Source organism: Sorex araneus, chromosome 1 (assembly GCF_027595985.1).
Source record: "Sorex araneus isolate mSorAra2 chromosome 1, mSorAra2.pri, whole genome shotgun sequence".
Classification (NCBI taxonomy): domain Eukaryota; kingdom Metazoa; phylum Chordata; class Mammalia; order Eulipotyphla; family Soricidae; genus Sorex; species Sorex araneus.
This window is the reverse complement of record NC_073302.1, coordinates 269,447,081-269,469,513: the sequence shown is the minus strand read 5'-3', so window position 1 is coordinate 269,469,513 and position 22,433 is coordinate 269,447,081. Positions and strand designations below refer to the sequence as shown.

General features: G+C 40.1%; 1 protein-coding gene across 1 annotated transcript in view; it reads left to right on the top strand.

Moving 5' to 3' along the window:
• Positions 1-13,056: 13,056 nt before the first annotated feature.
• The window catches only part of KLF12 (KLF transcription factor 12), a 724,988-nt gene continuing 715,611 nt past the window's right edge, over positions 13,057-22,433 (top strand). Inside the window, exon 1 of the mRNA XM_055142719.1 lies at positions 13,057-13,093. The gene's annotated coding sequence lies outside the window, so the exon portion shown is untranslated. The remainder of the gene's footprint in view (positions 13,094-22,433) is intronic.

Sequence of the window (22,433 nt, the reverse complement as noted above, 5' to 3'; positions counted from 1 at the left end):
TATATGAAAGCAGGCATCAATTATGTCATCGTTATTTCTTCTAAAACAACCATATGAGAACTTTACACACATTAGTCAATACTGTCTACTGAAAAAAATGAATCCATCAATAAAGATGGGTAAAAAGTTTAGATACCCACAACCAAACATAAAATAAATACAGAGTTATGTGAGTGGGTGTGTGAATTGTGTGAGTACCCAATGAAAAGTCATCCCTGAAAATGAAACAGGAAAAAGCAAAACTGGTTCTTTTGTGACTAGGAAAGAAAAGATCCTGTGTTATTTGGATGTTCAGTATGAGAGTCTAAATGCAGTCAAACTCAAAGAATTTCTGGTTCCTATAAGTAGAGAGAGAATAGGAGGGAAATTTTCTGCCACAGAGGCAGGGGGGTGGAGATTGGATGGGGGGAGGAGGAATACTGGGTTCATTGGTGGTGGAAACTATACACTGGTGGAGGGATTAGTGTTCTATCATTGTATGACTGAAATTCAAACATGAAAGTTTTGTAACTGTATCTCACAGTGATTCAATAAAATAATAATAACAATAATAAGTTAATAAAAAGAATTACTGGTTCCTAAATTGGGAGTAGATATTAAAATGTTTTGCATATCAGGAACCAGCTCCTTTAAGATGATGTAAGTTGGTATTTATATACTCTCACCGTAACTGTATTTACTTTCTTTGGAAAATTAATAGATAAATCTCGTGTTGCAATTAGTCTGGGAAGTCATGAGATGAAACATGCTCTGTAAGAAGCAAATTATATACGTTCAACCATTTAGCTGTATTCAGCATCTAATCATTACCACTGAAAATATTAAAAAAATAAGCCATAAAAAGAGAAGCATTCATTTTTCTTATAGCTTTTAACCAACTTAATGATGTTTAAAGTGAGTTTTGGTGTATTTAAATGGAGCAGCGTTACTAAGCAGCTTTAGTAAAACAGACCAGTAAATCCTGTCTCTTTGACCATGATAGATTTACATTTCTTCTTTATCTATCATTGCTGAAGAGAGAAAGCTCTACAGGAAAGCAGTGCTCTTCAGTCTTTTAGCACCTGTCAGCCAGCACAGTCTTGCATACCAGTCCAGAGAACAACAGTTATTAGAAAGAACAGTGGCTTTCAATCTTACTATACCTACAGAACACCACTAGTTCATGGAACAGTAGTAGAAGCCATGGCACATGAAAGCATATACAGTACCTGGTATAAAACCTAGCTCTCACAATGTTTTCTTAAAGTTTCATAACTTGGAAAAAGCCCCACTCACAATAGATAACCAATAAATCTTCTGGAATACTAAGCCAAGAAGACATAACTTAATATAAATTAATATATTATGATTCATCTTTTCTATACAGATGTTTTTATTTTCAAAAAACTCTGACTTTCCTAAAAAAATTGTGTCTTTTACATTATTAAACTCTCATAATAATTAGATTATGTTTAATAATAAAATTAAATTATCCTTACAAGTTACAATATTGTGCTAATTAAATTATCTTTTATAAATTGACATGCAATTCTTCTCCTCTTTACCATTTTTCACTTCTTGGAACCCCATAATAAATGGGGCCTAAGTACCTTCAAGTAGATGTACTCTCTTTTGGGTAATTAAATGTACTGTGCTAGGCTCCCGACAAAAACACAGCTGCTTCAGAAACTTAGTCATGTCTTTGCAACTAAATTAACAGGAGAAACCAAAGCTTTGCAATGTAATTTAAAGCTCCACAGACTATGATAGGAAATATATCTATATGAAAATAGAATGGGACCGTGATAGCCAGTATGCAATAAAAGGAACCATGGATATTATTTCTCACAGGCAAACAGACCTTCTCTATTTGTGTTATCCTTATAGAACTCAGTGGACTCTGTATAAACAGTAGTTATAAGGTTGCGTTAGTTTCCAAATAGCCTAAGTTTAGTATGTACCTCTCCAAATTAGCCATTGTGTTAAACTACTTTCCTCATATGTGTTTCTAAATAAGGAAGTTTTTAGGAAAATGTGCTAACATGCCTTCTGAAAAATTTCACAATCATGTTAACATCTGAGTTTCCCTCCAGGTCAAGCTTTTCTCAATGTAATTATTTCTAAGTATAGTAAGAGCTCCATACAGTTTTATTAACAAATAAGCTGCACCATTTTTCATTAAAATACAACTTGAAATGATAAATTATTTGTAGATATATATTAGTAGGGGGAAATGGTATACACAGCACTCTTTTGCCAATGTGTAATCATGTCTTCATACCAGCTGTCTAATGAACATGAGCTTTGTCTAAGCATACTGTCAGTTATGTGGCAGACTTCCTTCTTCCTCTCCTCTGTTCCCTTGAAGACTGTTGTTTGATGGTTGCTCTGTGAGGGAGGATGTGGAGTTTGGTTGATGTGTGATGGGTATAAAGAAGGAACTGCATTCTCAAATAAATGACAGAAATTCCTTTCTGACAAAAAAAAATGAACATCAGAAATGAACTCTCTAAAAATATCCAGAGTGGATAAACAGAACCAACCATATAAGTAATGCCTTTATTCCTCTATGACTACAGTGCCCATTAGTCATCAATGAGAAATAATCCTTAGGTAAGAGCACATCTCTATTTTAAGTACATCCCTGTCTCTTGCAACTAAGATTCAAATCTCAGAAGATTCTGCATGTACATTGGGTGGACAGGCGCAAGCAAAATACATGTGTGGCTAACCACATGAGAAAAGCAACCATAATGTATATGATACAGTAGGAGAAATAAGTAAACCTTCCTAGGGAAACTAAACTTTGTCCATAGAGGATGCCTGTTTTGAAATATCTCAAGTCAAGACTACCTCTAGAGAACATGCATGCCAAGTCTGACTCACAGGTTAAATTTGATCTATAAGAAGTTTGTACTTAGAAATTGGCATCAAACCAGAGAAATGGTCCTGGGGTTAAGGAACTTGCATACAGCCAATGCTGGTTCAGCCTAAGAACACTGTCCCCCAAGAATATTTGATAGTGACCCCTGAGCACTGAGCCAGGAGTAGACTCCAGTACTGACAGGTGTGGCTTCAAAATGGAAAGAGAGGAAGGAAAGAAGGAAGGAAAGAAGGAAGGAAAGAAGGAAGGAAGGAAGGAAGGACAGAAGGAAGGAAGGAAGGAAAGAAGGAAGGAAGGAAGGAAGGAAGGAAGGAAGGAAGGAAGGAAGGAAGGAAGGAAGGAAGGAAGGAAGGAAGGGAGGGAGAGAGGGAGGGAGAGAGGGAGGGAGAGAGGGAGGGAGGGAGGGAGGGAGGGAGGGAGGGAGGGAGGGAGGGAGGAAGGGAGGAAGGGAGGGAGGGAAGGAAGGAAGGAAGGAAGGAAGGAAGGAAGGAAGGAAGGAAGGAAGGAAGGAAGGAAGGAAGGAAGGAAGGAAGGAAGGAAGGAAGGAAGGAAGGAAGGAAAAAGGGATGGATGGAGGGAGGGTGGGAGGGAAGGAATTGACATAAGTGTATTTCAGAAATTATCTTTGAACTGCAGAATATCTCCTAGTTAGAACTAAGAAATGTCCATTAATAAAAATGTTTACAAGTGTGCAAGATCATTGAAATAGTGTTGTCTAGAATTTAGACCAAGAATTTTCAAAGAACTAGAGGCTGGAGTGATAGCACAGCGGGTAGGGCGTTTGCTTGCACATGGCTGATCCAGGTTCGATTCCCAGCATCCCATATGGTCCCCTGAGCACCGCCAGGGGTAATTCCTGAGTGCAGAGCGAGAAATAACCCCTGTGCATCTCCAGGTGTGACCCAAAAAGCAAAAAAAAAAATTTTTTTTCAAAGGACTTTATGTACATCACATTACCCTACCTCTGTGATAAAAATCTGATAGGATAGTCTTCAGTTTTTTTCAAGAACCCCTTAGCTATCATTAACTTTCATGGCTCCATTCTTTTCCCTACCAGGTCCGCACCCTGAGGAGCAGTCAGGGAGCTCTGCTCCCAATGGCACTTGCCCACGGGAGTAGGCCTAGTGCTTTGGTGCTTAGCCTGTGATGTAAACTACTAAAAACTGACCCTGGGGACATTGGTGGTGGAACATGTGCACTGGTGGAGGGATGGGTGTTCGATCGTTTTATGACTGAAACTCAAACATGAAAGCTTTGTAACTAGATTCAATATATATATGTATATATATGTGATATATATATATATCACAAATAAAACACCGCATTATAGTTCTACAAGAATTACCATTAGGGAAAACTGAATGAAGGATTCAATAAATCTGTACTTAAAAAGTAAATAAATAACTGACTCTTCAGCTGCCAAGAGTGCTTTATCCCGAGGTGCTCAGAGGGCCGTGAAGTATTGGGGATTGAATACAAGGCCTTGCACATATCAGATATGTACCTCGACCACATGAACTACTTCCTCAGCTCTAACCCTCAATTTTCTATAGCTAAATTAATTTCTTCTATTCTCACACATTCAATACTTCTAACACCTCAGTTTATTCACTTTAGGATGAAATAGATTGTCTGGGTCCATTTATAATTAATTTTAGTCTAGTGATTGTCCCACTAACAATTGAATTTTTACTCACAATTATATTTTATTAGTCAGTGCATTCCATTGCTTTCTCATCTATGACAATAAATAATTAGGTCAAATGAAATTAATCCTGTTCTGATACTTTCCACAATACTAGAGATACTTAAATACAAAAGCCTGGATGACTTTAAGAGTTTTAAGTGTTACAGCATTATACCCTCAATGTTCCTAGAATTCTTGGAAAGCAAAGGTTATGATGACCTAGGAATTTCAAATAAGAAGCATTTGTCACTACCAATGTCCTCATTTTTTTGATGAGTAAACTAAAGTGAAGGAACATGTCCATTATCTAAGCTCTTGGTCATAGAACCAGGCCAAGAAAACATGTACTTTATGATCACTTACAGGAAGGGATTAGAGAAAAGAGTTAATTATGGCTTATACATCTTCTGCTCAGGAAAATGTGTGGATGGCATTCCAAACATTGATGGCATTTCCTGTTCTCCTTGTGAGTTGAAGACAAGTTAGTTACCTAGATGGTTCCTTAGCCTCTTTACTCTAAAATGACTATTGTATACCTCTAAAGGAAGATATACCTAATGAGTCCACTTAAAAATAGCTTCATTTACATAAAGAGAGAAACAATAACATATAGGTCAATGTAAAAGATAGGGGGAAATGGTAGATAAAACTCTTTCTTGCCAATAATTTGAGAATCTTTTTTTTATTATATATTGTTCCCAGTCCCCAGTTTCCTCTTTAGAGAAATGACATAAACAACTGATATCTGATTAGGTTTTTTTTTTTTTGCTTTTTGGGTCACACCCAGCGATGCTCAGGGGTTACTCCTGGCTTTGCACTCAGGAATTACTCCTGGCAGTGCTTGGGGGACCATATGGGATGCCGGGGATCGAACCCGGATCGGCCGCGTGCAAGGCAAACGCCCTACCCGCTGTGCTATCGCTCCGGCCCCTGATTAGGTTTTTCTTGAATTTATCATCAATAGAACGAAGCACTATAGAAATGTAGAAAGGCACTAGTGAGGCATGAGCTGCACATGAATAAAAATCATAAAAATATCATTAATAAAAGTATCACATGAAAAATGTCCCATATTTTATTATTCCATGTGAAAAGAATTAGACTATCACATGTGAATTTCTGCAAAATTTTCATTTTAGACTATTTCAAACATCAAGCTTCTCCACACACACAAAAATCTATGAACACGGTATCTATGTGAACACATACATGCACATACATGCATCTATTGGAACACTTTAACCTTTAAGTGTAAGACAAAATTTCTAATGTGAAATGTTTTAGTATCACTGTATCACTGTCATCCTGTTGTTCTTCGATTTACTCGAGCAGACGCCAGTAATGTCTCCATTCGTCCCAGACCTGAGATTTTGGCAGCCTCTCTTTACTCATCTTTCCCCATGAATGGAGGTTCTTTCAGGGTCAAGGGAATGAGACCTATTATTATTACTGTCTTTGGCATATTGAATACGCCACAGGGAGCTTGCCAGGCTCTTCTGTGAGGGTGGGATACTTTAGGTAGCTTGCGGGGCTCCCAGAGAGGTATATATATATATATATATATATATATATATATATATATATATATATATATATATATGGCCTCAAGGTGCAGGAATATGTTCACGTATGCGTGAGGCTCGGCCCGGAGCATGGTGGCAGTTGGGTAGTGGAGGTTGGCTGCTGGGGCTGGGTCCCTTGGGGCGGGAAGGGCTCTCACCCGCCCCCCATCTGGGGTGCCTCAAGTGGAAACAGCCTGGCGTGGAGTCTGATGGCATGGTTATGGGGGCCTCTTTTATAAAATGAAATGTGTTATTGGTGTCCAAAATTTACAGAAAAAATATCTTGTATTCATTCAAAAAAATTTATCCATTTTTTTAAAATGAAGGCATTGTGACTTATAGTACCATTAATTCAATGTTACAAGTGTTACAAATGTTGCTGCCCCACACCCACCACAAGAGTCAGCATTCTTCCACCACCATCTCTAGGGCCCCCTTATCATTCCTCAGCCCACACAACTCGGCACACTCTCAGAGTCTATTATCATTGACCATTTGAAATTCCCTTAGTATCTTTCTTTATACTCCACATGTAAGTGACATTATTGAGTACTTAACCTCCCTTTAATTCACTTTGCTCGGCTTAATACCCAGCTCCACCTGCAGAACCTTGAACTACTGGGAGATTTCATCTTCCCTCCACATAGCCGTGAGCACACACACACACACACACACACACACACACACACACACACACACACACACGCACGCACAATGGCTCCCACATCTGTTCTCGGGCACTTGGGTTTTTTCCAGATCTTGGTCACTGTAAAGAGCACTACAGTGAACATAACAGTGCAAATAACCTTTCACGCGTGTTCTATAGATAACAATGATAAGCTCTAGTGCTTATCATTCTCCTACTATTCTCATTCTGCAAATTCAATAAAACCCCACTGGAACATAAAGACTAAAAAAAAAAATGTAATCACAGAGCCAGGAAGTCGAGAGAAGCATGAGACCCTGAGCTCAGTTCCTGGGACCTCCTCACATTCCCAACACAATCTCAGGGGCACTATGTGCAATCTCTGCTGTACCAAGTGAGATCCCTAGTCATCACAACAACAAAGACAAAGGAAGGGAAAGAGAATACCTTTGTTTGTTTGTTTGTTTGTTTGTTTGTTTGTTTGTTTGTTTCAAATTCTACCACAGCCAGTGTGGCCACATTATGATGACTTTAATGCGGGTGATATTTATTCATTCCTTCTTTCAGCAACTCCCTCCCCTACCTCATACTCTGCCTAGACACTGTGGATTGAATTGTGTGGCCATTCAAATTCATGTATTAAATTTCTAACCAGAAACATGACTTATATTTGGAGATAGCGCCTTTAAGGAGGTCATTCAAGTTCACGAGAAACCCAGGTAGAGACTTGGTCAACAGAATCATCTTTATAAGCAAAGGAAAAGTTACTGAGGCTGGTGTGAACAGCAGGAGAACCCTAAAGTGGGGCAGAGGTGGGTGGAAGGTGGTGCGCCGACACAAAGAGAAAATGACTATTGGCAAGCCAAGGACACGAACTTCGGTAAAAACATCCATCAGCACCTTGATCTTGGACTTTTCGTCCCCTAGAACAGTGGGAGACTTGTTTCTATAGTTTTCACCCACAAGTCCTTGGGCTAGTACAAGTCCACAGGTGTCAAATAGGTTAAAAAGTACTAGTCTGATTCGCCCCATTTCATTATGGCAGCTTTGACAAAAAAGATACAACTGGGGGCTGGAGAGATAGCACAGCGGGTAGGGCGTTTGCCTTGCATGTGGCCGACCCGGGTTCGATTCCCAGCATCGCATATGGTCCCCTGAGCACCGCCAGGAGTAATTCCTGAGTACAGAGCCAGGAGTAACCCCTGTGCATTGCCAAGTGTGACCCAAAAAGCAAAAAAATAAAATAAAAAATAAAATAAAATAATAATTTAAAAAAAGATACACCTGGTCAGAAAACCCAACCCTTCATTTCCAAGAGTCCCACCTTCCACTTGACAAGTGCGTTTCCCAATCTCCTCTCTAAACTGATAGGGAATGTCTAATCTCGAATGGAGATTTCTATCCCCCTTCCTTAGACTCTTCTCAGTTCCTAAGTTAGGTCTGACGAGTTGATATTCCTGGCCAGGGACAGAAGCACACACCAGAGGAAAATATAGCACAACTTATGATCCCTGTCTTCTAAAGCCTCTCTTATCATAATCCTTAATGAGACCCCGTTTCATGGGTTACCCCGACGGTACCTTTCCCATACAACTCTGAACCTGAATAAATAGGAAGATGCCATTTCCCCCCTCTCGCAGCTGTTCCTACAAGCTCTGCTGGAGAAAAGCAAACGAGTCTAATTTGGACTCACCACAGATTCACGCTGCCTCGGTTTCTGTTCAATTTCCTTTACCATTTTCCTCAATTTTAAACATTTCACTCGCTTCTTCTAGCTCTGTAAGCGTTATCAACTTCCCCAGGCCCCCGCAAATGGCTTTGCCTCCTGCTTACCCCGAGCAATCCAGGGCTTTAGGATTTAACTTCTCTGTTGCATTTCATGCAACGTTTCATGCATTCTTCAAAGGGGTCCATTTTCCCCATCATCCGTGCTTTGGGGAGGATGCTTTTTCTCAGTCCCCACTCCTCCCTTCTTGCTGGTATTTAAAATATTATTTCCCACAAATTATCAAATGCTTCCTTTTTAGCAGGTCCAACTTTAGGGGGGAGAAACTCCAAATAATAATAGTGAGGGTTTTTTTGTTGAAATATTGAATGTAATCAAAGTAAAGTGAAAGAAAAGTGAAATTTATCAGTTACACAGGCGGGGTACGGGGCTGGGGGGGTGGGGGGGTGGGGGGGAAGTATACTGTGATTCTTGATGGTGGAATATGTGCACTGGTGAAGGGATGGATGTTTGAGCATTGTATAACTGGGATTTAAACCTGAAAGCTTTGTAACTTTCCACATGGTGATTCAATAAAAGAATAAATTAAAAATAAATAAATAAATAAATAAATAAATAAATAAAATATTCTTTCCCACCCTCTCTGCCTCCCTTTTGTAATTGGGGTGAAGAGAATGTGATGGTGGTTCACTCTCAGTTTCAAGACACTTTGGCAGCATTAGGGGGACAGGGGTGCAGGGGTGTCACATTTGTTTACAGCACCGAGGATCACTCCAGAAGTACTGGGGATCATGCTCAGTGGCCCTAAGTGGTCAGGGATCACACGTGTGGCCTTACATGTGTGAGGCAAGCACACTGCTCCAGAGTTCCATCCACATGCCCCACTTTTAAAAATACCTTATCCTTGTTGTGTCCCAGACAAGAATGTTTATTTCCCACTAGTGAAACAAACCAAGATCAAAAGCTTTGGACCTGCAATGACTCCCAATAAGCAACCCAATTCCTTCCTCGCTTCAGAAACAGATTCTGCAGCAGAAGTTACGTACGTTTCGTTGCTGTTAGTAAGCGTCAGGGGACTCGGTCTTGCCCTGCTTATGGATCTGTGCTTATGGATCCCTCCTGGTGGTGCTCAGGGGGCCCTAGAAGGTGCTGGGGATTAAACTGTGTGCAAGGCGACCCGCATCTATGTTTCATCTCTTCCATTAATTCCTCACCACAAAGTCACAACATTTTCCACTGTCTCCTCTTGATCACATGACCATTTTATTAACTAGGGCTCAGCAAACATTTTTCTGGAAAGGCCCAAATTAGAAACTGTTTAGGTTTTTAAGACCAAATGGCTTCTATTACAACTGCTCGGTTTTGCTCTTAAGGTACGACAACATACACACAATAGATAAATGGCATTAGCTAAATTCCAACATAATGTTTTCTGAACATTCACTGTAGCACTGTCATCCCGTTGCTCATCGATTTGCTCAAGCGGGAACCAGTAACGTCTCCATTGTGAGACTTCTTGTTACTGTTTTTGGCATATTGAATATGTCATGGGTAGCTTGCCAGGCTTTGTCGTGTGGGCAAGATACTCTCGGTAGCTTGCCGGTTTCTCCAAGACGGGGAGGAATCAAACTTGGGTTGGCCGCATGCAAGGCAAATGCCCTATAACTGTACTCAAAACTTTTTTACCTTTTAAAATTATAAAATTATTCTTAAATTTTGGATCCCACAAACACAGATGGTTATCCAGACTTGTCTAATAGGCCGTGTTCAAACCCTTACACAAAACTTACCCAGCATTCTCCATGATCTCTGTGATACATTCAAATCAATCAGTATTTGTATCATCTTTACCTCACTTGATTTATTTCCAGGATTTTCCTTTAGATTATTCCTTCATTTTTGTTTGGTTTTGGTTTAGGGTCACACCTAGACATGCTCATGGCTTATTCCTGGCTCTGTTCTCAGGGACACTCCTGCTATGATTAGGGGACCATATGAAATGCTGAGTTGGAACCTAAGTCAGCGGCATGTAAGGCAAGTACTCTACCCACTGTGCAATCTCTCTGGCCCCAGATCATGCCTTGAAGCTCTTCTCTTCCCCTATATTTTATAATTCTAATATTTTCTGTTTTGTTCTCCTATTAGAATTTTTTCCTCCGCTATATATCCAAAATCCTTCCATCCTGGCCTATTTTTAAAATTATATACTTTCTCTTTTGCTTGTTTGGTTTTTTGTTTGGGGGCGGCCAAACCCAGCTATGCTCAATGCTGACTCCTGACTCTGCATTCAAGGTTCATTCCAGCAACACTCTGGGGAACATATGAGATGCCAGAGATCAAACCTGTGTTCGCCACATGCAAGGCAAATGCCCTACCTCTCTTCAGCCTTCTTTGAAGATTTTCAACAAGAACAAAGCCCCGCCCCTTTTCTCTTTTTCTCACCACCTCACACACACACACACACAGATATACATCAAAGATTTTGCATCCATATCTTTAAAATTTATCATATTTGCTTTTTTCCAGGCCCAATACCTTAGTTCAGGTTTTAACTGCTTCTGACCTGGGTAACTAAACTAGACTGCTGGGTTGGTTACTATTCTGCATCATCATTCACTTCAGAATGTTTTCTCTCCACTTCTCTACCTTGTCTCTCTCTCAAAAGGTTCATGAGTACTTATTGCAGTACCCAGATTTTCCTTTTGGTGGCTTCCTCTTAGGCTCAGCTTCTGGTGATAGCTGTAAGGTCCTCACAGCTCTCCTGCTTTCCTGGGGGCTGGCAAAAGACATGACTATTTTATTGTGTAAATCCTGAATGCAAGTCAGGGAACCCTTGCTGGTGCATGCCTTCTTCTTTTTAGCAGAGACAAAATAAGTGTTCTCTCTCCTTATTAATCTCTAGTAGAAATGTTCCAAAATATCTCAAAATTCTCATCTTGAGAATGCTTGAATCGTCAGTGGTACTCTGTGTCATAAGAAATGATCACTAGTGAGTCTTCCTGGACCAAAGTCTGAGGAATAATAATAAGACAATTCCTCTGGAGGGCATATTCTCCAGCAGTCACTCTTTCTCTTTCAGTTAATAGATTGGGCATATTTTAGGTACGTGGGGAGAACGGGAGTATGAAAGGGATAGGAGGACATTTACAATCAGGCAGAGCAGCTCAGATGCACACCAGAAATAGATGTCTCAGGTCTGACCTTAGGTAGCTTATAGAGACAGTGTATGTGGATGTATTTTCTTGACTTTAAAACACTCACTAGTCAAGTTCTTAGAAAAGAGCAAGGACAAGATCCTCATAAGGGCACTGATTCATGGGGCTTTAGCCATGGTACAGTCTAGGACAGTTGCCTTGTACATGGATGACCTGGGTTCAATCTCTGGCACTCCGTCTGGTCTCCTAAGCCTATCAGGAGTGATCCCTGAGTGCAGAGCTGGGAATTAGCCCTGAGGACCTCCAGGTATGGCCCTAAACCAAACCAAGCCCAAAAGTCAGTGACTTTTTCTGATCTTTCTGGGCACTACTAATTTTAAAAGAAAGAAACATCCACAACTGATGAAAAAGGAGAGATAGATACCACCGGTGATGTGATTATTATTATTTTCTGAATGATCAGCCTATGCTACACTTGTTTGCCTTCTTATTACAGGAACACATCCCCCTTACTGTAATTGTGCCCACATGTGACAACAGATATGGACACAGAGGTGGACTCAACTGAAGCAGGATGCCACCCAGCCTCCAGCCACACCCAGATACTCCCACTTACTGTATCTTCAGTTACATGTATGGTTTGAGTTTGTAAATCACCATAATAATGAGACCCACATAAATAACTCATCGTGCTCAATAAAAAATTAAAAAGAATGGTAAAAATGAACAACAAAGAAGTAAGAACTTGCTACATTCATTCCACTTTAACAGCTCAAAATAAATACACTTGTGCTTTCTTGGGTCTATAGCCTCACGACCTCTTTGCCTAAGGAAAATAAGGGAAGAATGGGTAATAGAGAGAAAAATGAATGCATTGATTCAAATAGTTAAAATATTTTAAAGATGCAAGCTGGCAGATGCACATGTTGATCTTCAATGATGCACACCTGAAAGTTATAGAATGCTATAGCATTATGTTACTCCAATAAGAAAACATAAAATTAGGAAATAAAAAAAATTAAATAAGAAAAATGATCTGGAGTGCAACAGGGGATACATGAGCCAGTCAACACAAAGCAACTTAGTAAATCTTCAGTCAGAACAAGAAAAGCTACATGACAACAGAGATAGTTTTTAACAGAACATTTTAAAATCTCTAACAAGTCAGAGTTAAATGTAAAAGTGAAACATGAAATGGAGAGAAGCATGCATACAAAATAGTTAACAATCTGTGAGTTCTGTTCAGATAATATTCATGTGGGAAAAGGCAGCCTTTCAATATTTTGGCCTCAGCCTGATAAACAACCAACAGGGGTTTTCACACAGCACCTTAAAAGCCTGTCTTATCCGTGGAGTTTCTGCAGCCAATGAAAGTTTGTCATGATGATGTAATGCTCCTGAGTTGTGTTTCAGCACCGGGTATGTGGTCACCGGATATCATGCCTGAGATATAGGTAAGTTTCTGGATCAAATTTTTCTTTCCAGCCTATCCCCCTGCTTAAACTAATTTCAGCAAAGCTCTTTTGTTTCTCATCTATCTCACTATCTGTGAACAATTTTTTTAAATGTGGGCTGGTGTTATTATAGAATTGTAAAGACAGCTGGTAAACAAAATGATGGGATCTTAGAGTCAATTTTCCTGTTATTAGCATGGAGGCTTTTACTCTTCAGCAATTTATCATCACTTGCGAGAGAAACAGCTACAAACAGGGTTATGTTTTATTTGATAAGGAGCTCTAGGCATTTCCCAAACAAGTTTTGCTGGAAAGATGTTTTCAGGGAGCTGGGAATGATTTCTTTGTAAAATTGACACTGACTTTGATTTGTGTTACTGTGTGAACCCCACTGAACTGTAGGCAGAGGAATAAGTTTGGATGTTTATTGCAAGTCAAGAATGTATAAAAGCTGCTCTCACAGAGTATAAATCCTAAAAACGGAAGTACAAGAAAATACTATTTTTTGGATTTTAATTAAGTTTAAAAAAATTAAAATTAAAATTAAAAGACTTAGAAATCTTTAGCAGCCTACTCGTTCTATGAAACTAAATGGAGAAAAGTTCCAGTTCCAACACTTCCCTATTCAGAGGTTTCTTATAAACACATACCATCTTCAAATCTGAAAAAATTAAAAAACAAAACAAAACACTCTAACTAGATAACCAGCACAACCAATTGAGATGGAGATTGCATTTTTCTTGTTGTTGTTGCTCTCTCCTTTGGCAGAGCCTGGTAAGCTCCCAGTGGCATATTCAGTATGTCAAATATGCCAAAAATGCCATATATGCCAAAAACAGTAACAACAAGTCTCACAATGGAGACATTACTGGTGCCCGCTCCAGCAAATCAATGAGCAACGAGATGACAGTGATACAGTGATAAAGTGATTCAGTTCTCTCCTTGAAACCCTCTGTAAATGTGGAGACTTTTAGGGAATTCATACTGTTACCAGTCCTGCTGTGTTATTAAAGCAACGTGAACTGAAGAAAAAATGATTCAGACAAGTTCTAAAAAATCAAGATTGCCATTGAAAAAAAAAGGGGGAGAGGTTGATTGCTTAAAAGCAATGCCCATTACCAGCAGCCCCAATCAAAATATCCAGATGATTCATCAGTTAACACCTTAAGTCAGATCACAGAGACAGAGACTCTGACAAGAGCATCTAAAATAAGAATGTGGAAAAGGATTATCTTCAGCAGTGAGGAGCAACAGAAACTGTTAAGGGTTGCAGAATGTCTAGCAGAAAAAAATATATATTTGTTCTTGTTTTGTAGAACTTGATGTCTGACAGTACTAAAGCATGTTTGATTAAAAACCTCAACTTTATAGTCTGAAAACTACTTAACTCAGCTGAGTTTATCAATGAAAAACCACTTTCCACTGCATTTCGATCCACTTCACATTGCAAAGAATTCAGTCGTCTCTCTACCATGCTTCTTATTTGCTAACAGATACTTTACCCTTTACATGAGATTACCCTCCTATCTATTGCTACTCATTTTTCTCTCAAATTACTAAAATCCTAGATGTTTGCTATTATAAAGTAAACCCGGCATATGTAAAGTTTTAGTTGGCATTATGAAAACATGATTATTTGTCTTTTTATAACTGTTATTTTATTTTATTGCCTTTTTGTGTGTGCAGAATTTGTCACTGACACTTTATACTTAATAAATTAAAATCCACAATCAAAAGGTATCTCATGCTCTGTTTTCTGCACCATACATTCTAAACAGGGATCCAAAATAGTTATATGGAGTGGAAAATGTCCTCTTCTAGAAGTGAATAAGGGATGGCTCTTTAGAAAGAATAATGTGGAAAAAGAAAATTTCCAAGAAAGGATAACACCTATAGGTAAGGTGAGGAGAGTGATAAAGACAGGAGGTGAACTGGTGTCTGGTACAGAAGTTATTTGGCATGGGGGTGTCGGTCTGTGCTGAAGACTGGGTGCTTCATCAGGAAGTCTTGGTGTTGCATACTGTAGCTCATTAGGCTTGAGTCCCCAACCCTCAGAGCACCCAGCTGGAAGGAGAAAGGGCATCCCTGTGGAGTAAAACTCAACTCATTAGTCTCAACTCATGGGCCTTCAGACAGACCTAGAAGTAATCTTCTGGGGTTCAGTTTGATCTCAAAAGACTCCTTGATCCTCACTCTGAGATGCAACTATGCATAAAAAACTCAGGAATTTTGAAAAGTCTGTGTCTAATACAGCTGTTGCTTAAGGAAAGACCTTCAGACATGAGCTGGCACTGATGAGGATCAATAGTGTGCCCTTGTGATTGATTCATCTTGAGGACAGATTAGGCCTTAAAAAAAAAAAAAAGCAATCCAGGGTGGATCTCTTAGTACTCCTAAGGTCAGAAGGTCACAGTACAATGCCAGCAATCATAAAATCGGGGAATTGCATCTATCTGGAAGGCAGCCTAAAGGATTTCTTAGTTGACAAAGTTGGTCACCCAGAAAATAAGTTTGGCTGGGAAAAATCTATCATAATATTCAAGTGAAATTGAAAGATAATATATAGTACTCAATTTTAAAGGATTTTACTTTAAGAATTATCCCTTCTTTGTCGTGGTTTTGGTCTTGGGTCCACACTTAGTGATGCTCAAGGGTTACTCCTGGCTCTCTGCTCTGTAATTTCTCCTGGCGGTGCTCAGGGGAGCATATGGGATGCCAGGGATTAAACCTGGGTAGGCTGCATACCTCTCCAGCCCCTGAGAATTATCTTTCAAATATTCTGCCTTCCATCTTATCCCCCCGCAAAAGGACTTTCTGTTAAGTAACAGCAGCTTGTCTAAGAGAAAACGCCCTCATTTAACTTTAGATCCTTCCTATTTGTTCAAGAGAGGTGGGTACATTGGTAGTAAGGAAAGATTGATGACAGTAGGAAACAAAAATTGTTGGCTACTCTCCCTCCCCGATGTCAATCACTATAAGGATGGTGTACATTTCTGAGATGCATTGAAAATTACTATAAGAGAAAAGATAGCACTTTAGTAGTTATTCTCAGTTGTATTTCCATAATAGCGGTTCCTGGGGCAACATGAGATGAGATGCTAAGTACACAAAGAAGATGCCATTCTTAGAGTTTTCCTATTTTTAAAGTTCAAGTCTTAAAGAATAGGATATACATGCATTAAATACAGAAAATAGACGTGTGTGATAAAAAGAGTATAGCCATATACCTCAGCTTGCCAAAAATAGTCCTAATTTATGCTTTTGGTCCTGACACGTGTCACTAGCACATGTGTTTGTTTTCAAAAGTTCCCAAATGAGAGACTGTAGGATTTAAATCTGAGTTAAAGAAGGAACACTATGAATCTGGACATGAAATTCTAAGACCCCATCCCAGGACGACTGTCATGGTGACAGAGAAGAGCAAACAGCATCCAGCTCCCCTGATGCTAGAAGCAGTAATCTCTCCCCAGCCCCAGTGCCTCTGAGAGATTCTCTCCTCTCCCTTTTGTGAAGGCGCTCTCTGTATTGCTAAATATTCTGCTTTCTCCCTGTCAAGGGGTGAGAATGGGACCAATGAGTAAATAGTCACTCTACCCTAGAATTTTGCCCTAGTGAAGAATGAAAGAGAGAGAAAGAGAGGGAGGAGGAAATCTGGGAGATCATTCAAGGAAGCAACAATGCCCTGGGACCCCCAGTCAGCTAGCCACTGTCTTGTCTGCATCTGTTGCTTCAGTCCTCATTCTGCTCTTGGACTTTTCTGATACACGTTTTTGGGGATTTAGTTTAACCAGAACTCAGTTACTATTGCTCACAATCAATTGCTCCCACATGGATATTGTTGTTGTTACCACATGGTATTTACATAGGGAGGGGACAACCAAGGAACACAAAGTGATGTACTCTCAATTTAGCACTTTTTTCAGTCTGCATCTTAAGCCATTATTTTTGTAGTGCACTCCCTACCTTAACTTCTCTTGATCACTTTCATGTAGTTTGCAAAATGCCGGCTCTACTTCACTGCTTATTTTGCAGTCCTCAAGTATGAATCCACACCCAGAAAGGAGGTCTGCTTGGTAAAATGATAGTGATTAGAACTGCACTTGAAGCCAGGCTTCGGCTCTGAAGCCCACAGTACTGCAATTCTGTCTCTTTACCTCCAGAGGATAGTTCCATTTGCGCACAGGGGCTCAAAACGCAAAAGGCTAAAACTTCCTTTAAAGCCAACCAAGTCCTGGCCCGGAGTGATAGCATAGCGGGTAGGACGTTTGCCTTGCACGCGGCCGACCCGGGTTCAAATCCCAGCATCCCATATGGTCCCCTGAGCACCGCCAGGAGTAGTTCCTGAGTGCAGAGCCAGGAGTAACCCCCGTGCATCGCCAGGTGTGACCCAAAAACTGAAAAAAAAAAAAAAAGACAACCAAGTCCAATCCAACTGTACTTCACGTGCTTGGAGGTTATTTATCAAGGAAATGAATCCGAGGGGGTGGGGCGGGGTAGGGGGGTGGGAGTGACTACAAGCAAGTTCTTATTTAGGCGTGCTGTTTTCCTTTAAGCCCTTCGAGGCACTGAAGCCTCTGCAGTGCTCTAAACCCGGGCCGCACACTTGCTTCAGGTGGGGGAACAAATAAAAAACTGGGGAGGGCCAGACTCCACTGCTCTGATTGGCTGGAATTTGATGCAGCATCCCCTCTAACGTCCTGAAATATGGTATGCAGGAAGTCTCCACAGATGCACTCTGCTGCAGTTCTTGAATGGCAGGACCAAATTTAAACTGGGTCTTGTGAAAACAAATGACATCATCTCTGCACTCTCTGAAAAGCTGTAGCCCTGATGGAGCATTTTCACATTTTTCCCCTTTGCTCTCTATGTGTCTGACTGGAGAGGGCTTCGGGCTTTTCAACGCTGCACATTTAACTGGCTAAATTTTGCAGGGAATAACCTTTCATCACTTGCCTGGAAAATATAATAAAATCCAAGGAGAAAATACAGCGCATGTAAAAGTTCGTTGAAACTCACATTTAATCTCCATACGGCTGTTATCTAAAGACATGACAGCACTTGGGAAGAATTCTTGTGATTTGAAGAAAACAGTAACCAGGCAGTGTGTTGGGGACTGTCATCCTGGAAATTGTGGCACCGATTTATTTTGGGTGGTCTTTGCTGTACGGTGTTCAGTGCGGGTGTTTGGGGGCACTAGGATTTCCATCCAGGGATTTTTCTAAGTTTGCACTGTTAGCTACAAAAGTAATCAGGGACCTCGTAGAGCTAAGATAGTCCAGAGTTATATAGAAATATTTTTCCAGATATGCTATTCTGTATTGTAGGACTTTACCAAATAATTATATATACATAAATCCAAAGGGAAAAAATTTAATATAGCAGAATGATCTGGCTTTTAGAACATTGTTTAAGAAACTAAATGACCAATAAATACAAAAGTGAATCATTAACACACACAAAGAAAAACAGATAGAAGGATAAGTGAATGCAAAAGTGTCTTAAAACATAACAAAGTTATCCGGGTTTTAGAGCATTGTTAAAGAGGTAAAAAAAAACCTTAGCAATAACTGTAGGGAATCTCCAGCACACCAGGACGTGATTGACATTTTCTCATCACAGAAACATTTTTGTGTAAAATCAACATTTGTGTAATCACCATCCTCAGCCAAAGGATGTGGGAAGCTCCCAATTTGTCAATGTCAGTCCTGTAAAAGCAGCTGCATGGACAAAGTTAGAACTCACTGAGTTTAAAGCTCACCTGGTTTCCCACAGTCCCATCCCCTCAAAGTAGAACCAGCTGTTCAGCTTCCTAAAATCAGCTTCCACAGATGATTCTAGAAACTACTTTCCATAATCAATTGGACTATTAAAATATTGTCAGGTGGCAATGAGAAAAATGTATCCCAGAGTTCATGGGTGATCTTTTTTCAAGAGCTAAGAGCAATATGAGATGACTTTTAAGAATGGACATGACAGCATATGGCTGTCAAAGGGCCAGTGACTTATTTAGGAAACTGAGGCAAGATTGCAGTAGTCCTTCATGAAATAAAATTGGTCCATGAAAAGTGTAAAAGAAAAATGAGAGGCACAAGTTCCTGTCCGTCTTTGCCCCTCTCCATGAACGTTAATTTTTCTTATGTATTCTTCATTCTTTGTTCAACAGTCAATTTGACCTTTTAACCCTAGAGTTCATCTTTGAGAACTCACTCAAACTCACGCTATTGTGAACAAGATGACTTAGTGTGGAGGCTCAAAGGAAATCGTACATCCACAGTTAAGAACAATCTCAATGCCCAAAAGTAGAGAGAGAGTATGGGGAATATTGTCTGCGGGGGTGGGGGTAGGGGGAGGGGGGAAAGGGGGGTATACCAAGGATATTGATGGTGGGGATTGTGCACTGATGGAGGGATGGATGTTTGATCATTGTGTGATTGTAACCCAAGCATGAAAGCTTGTAACTTTCTCACAGTGATTCAATAAAATTTTTAAAAAAGAACAATCTCAAAAATAGAGGGATATTTACTAGCTCGGAAATGTAATATACTCCAATTAAATATTTCTTTGTTATTAATGTTGACACCATATATTATCATATATCTTCTCAATGATCTTGCACAATTTTTCAATCCTTTGCATTTGCTTAAAATTATTCTCAGGTAACTCTTGCCATGCTTCTAAAAGAGTTTTCCTCTTTGATAATCATTGCTTTCTACTAGCTATACCTTTTATAAGTGAAAGTCTGCTTTATAGTTTTCAGTATGAGGAAAAGAAGAAGAGAGAACTTTCCATTGTTTCTCCACCTCTCTCCGAACTTGTAGCCTTTCTCCCTCGTTCTCTTTCAATCTCTTTTCCTTGATGTGTTTAAGCAGCAGAAACATAACTAGCAGCTTAGGATTGTAGTAGCTATTCTGGTATTCCATTGGGCCAAAGTCACTTGAGCTTTAAATTTTTAAAAAGTGGAGGTTGTGGGGATAGAAGGATAATTCAAGTGGTAGGCCCTACCCGCATGCAAAACCCTATCATGGCACACACACCCTAATAAAAGAAATTTTAAAAAATAGATAATAGAGGCACTAATTTGACACTTTTGAAGTTCTAGTCCCTCTGCTTTGAGTTATCTCCCTATCACAAATACAATAGTAGTTTAACATCTATCTGTGGACAGAATTTCCTAACAAAACCTGTATAATTTAAAGTGGAACATTTACAAAAAAGGGAAAAGATATTAGGATATATAGAAACCCAAGTTCCCTTCACTTCACCTGGTAATTGCTGTGGGACTAAGAAAAGTTGATGTTATTTCTAAAATACAGTGGAAATGTACCATTAATTAAATTTGCCAACAATTTTACTAGAAAGTAATTCTGTAATGCTGACATAATTATGTGCTGTATGTCAGTATTACAAAGTTATTTTATGAACCAAATATAATGGCATTCTACCATCTACACAGGTGGAAGAACAAAAAGATCATCAAAGTAAAACCAGCAAATAAGAATTGGATCACAAGGTATGCTTTGCATGCAGCCAATGAGTGTTAGATCCTGGGCGTCTCATGTGGTCCCCAGAACCTACCAGGAGTGATCCCTGAGCTCAGAGCCAAAAGTAAGCCTGGAGTATTGCAAGTGTCACCCCAAAACAAAAGCAAAAGAAAGAATGATTTCCAGTAATTTAAATCTAAAAATAATTTTGCAGGGGCTGGAGCAATAGTACAGTGCGTAGGGAATTTGCCTTGCACTTGGCTAACCCAGGTTCAATCCCTAGTATCTCATATGGTCCCCCACGTACTGCCAGGAATAATTCCTGAGTACAGAGTCAGGACTAACCCCTGAGCATCGTGAGTGTAACCCAAAAGGCCAAAAAAAAAATTAGAGTCCTACAACCTCTTTGCTTTCATGCGTTTACATCAAAATCAAACTTTGTTTCTGAGTCTGAAATCACTGAAGTTATAATTAGACATATTGAACATTAAGCTATAAACTAGAGATTTTAAATATTAAAATCGTGCATTGATGTCAGTGAAATTTCTTAAATATAATTACCTTTGGCTCTTCCATCTTATTACATATAGCCTTCTCTTTCCCTTCTTGTTTAAAAACCAAAATAAGAGGCGGAGGTATGAAAGCCTCTTGCCTTGCGTGCAGCCAACCCCAGTTCAATTCCCAGCACTATACTTGGTCCCACAAGCACCCAAGGGGAGTGATCTTGGAGCACAGAACCAGGAAGTCCCTGAGTATCTCGGGGTGTGACCCAAAAACCCAAAGAATTTTTACAACTTAGAAATAAATAAGTGAACGAACCCTCTCACAGGACTGTCCCTGGCGGGTTCCCATCTGTTTCATGTGCTCCAGCGACAAGCCCTCCTCCACTTTCTCCCCCTCTTCATGGCCTTCCCCAATCCCATCTAAGACTCTATCAATTTTGCTCTCTCAAATCATTTCTCTATTTGTCGTGTTCCTACTCCATTTCCTTTTCTTGACACAGCTGTGAGCTCTGCCTTTTGAGGTTATTCCAGTGTAATCTTGGGACAAATACAGTGTGGACTCTTGGAACTCTCTCATGAAACCGAGTGACGGTGTCCTGATGTTGATGAGCCACGCCAAAGGTGTGTTTCAAAACCAGCTGGTTTGTTCCCTTGAGAAGCCGATACATGTTAAATACAGATTTTTGAAACTAGTCGTTTTTTAACCCATATTTTTGCATATTTTGAGTGATTTTTACTCATTAAAAATGTTGTGTGTTTCTCTTTCTCCCACCCTCTCTCTCCCTATCTCCCTTTCTCTCCCTCTCTCTCTCCCCCTTTTTCTTCTCCCTCTTCCTTTCCCCTCCCTCTCCCTCTTCCTCTTCCTCTCCCTCTTATTCCTTTTTTCTCCACTCCATCCCTCTCCTTCTCTCTCTCCCTTTGTCTTTGCCTTTCCCTCTCCTCCTCCCTCTTCCTCTCCCTCTCCCTCTCTAGCTCTTTCTACTTCTCCCTCTCCCCCTCTCTCTTCTCTCCCTCTCTCCTTTCCTTCTTCCACTCTCTCCCTCTCCCCTCTCTCACTCTCCCCCCCTCTCTCTTTCTCTCTCTCTCCTTACTTCCACCCCCAATTATCTCTTGCCAGTTTCTCTCCCCATTTTATTCTGTGGGAGTTAAGATAAAAGAAGAAAGGAAAAAATGTTGTGAGGAAGGGGCCTTCCAAGCAGTGCTCCGGAGGCCCAGTTAGTTCTCCCTGAGATTCTCAGTGCCAGTTTAGACCAAGGGCCTGTGGAGGCAGGGCTACTATGACCCTGTGGTGCTGGGTTTTTCCAGGGGCTCCAGGGTCATGCCCTATCATGCTGGCACAGGGATCAAGCCAGGGTG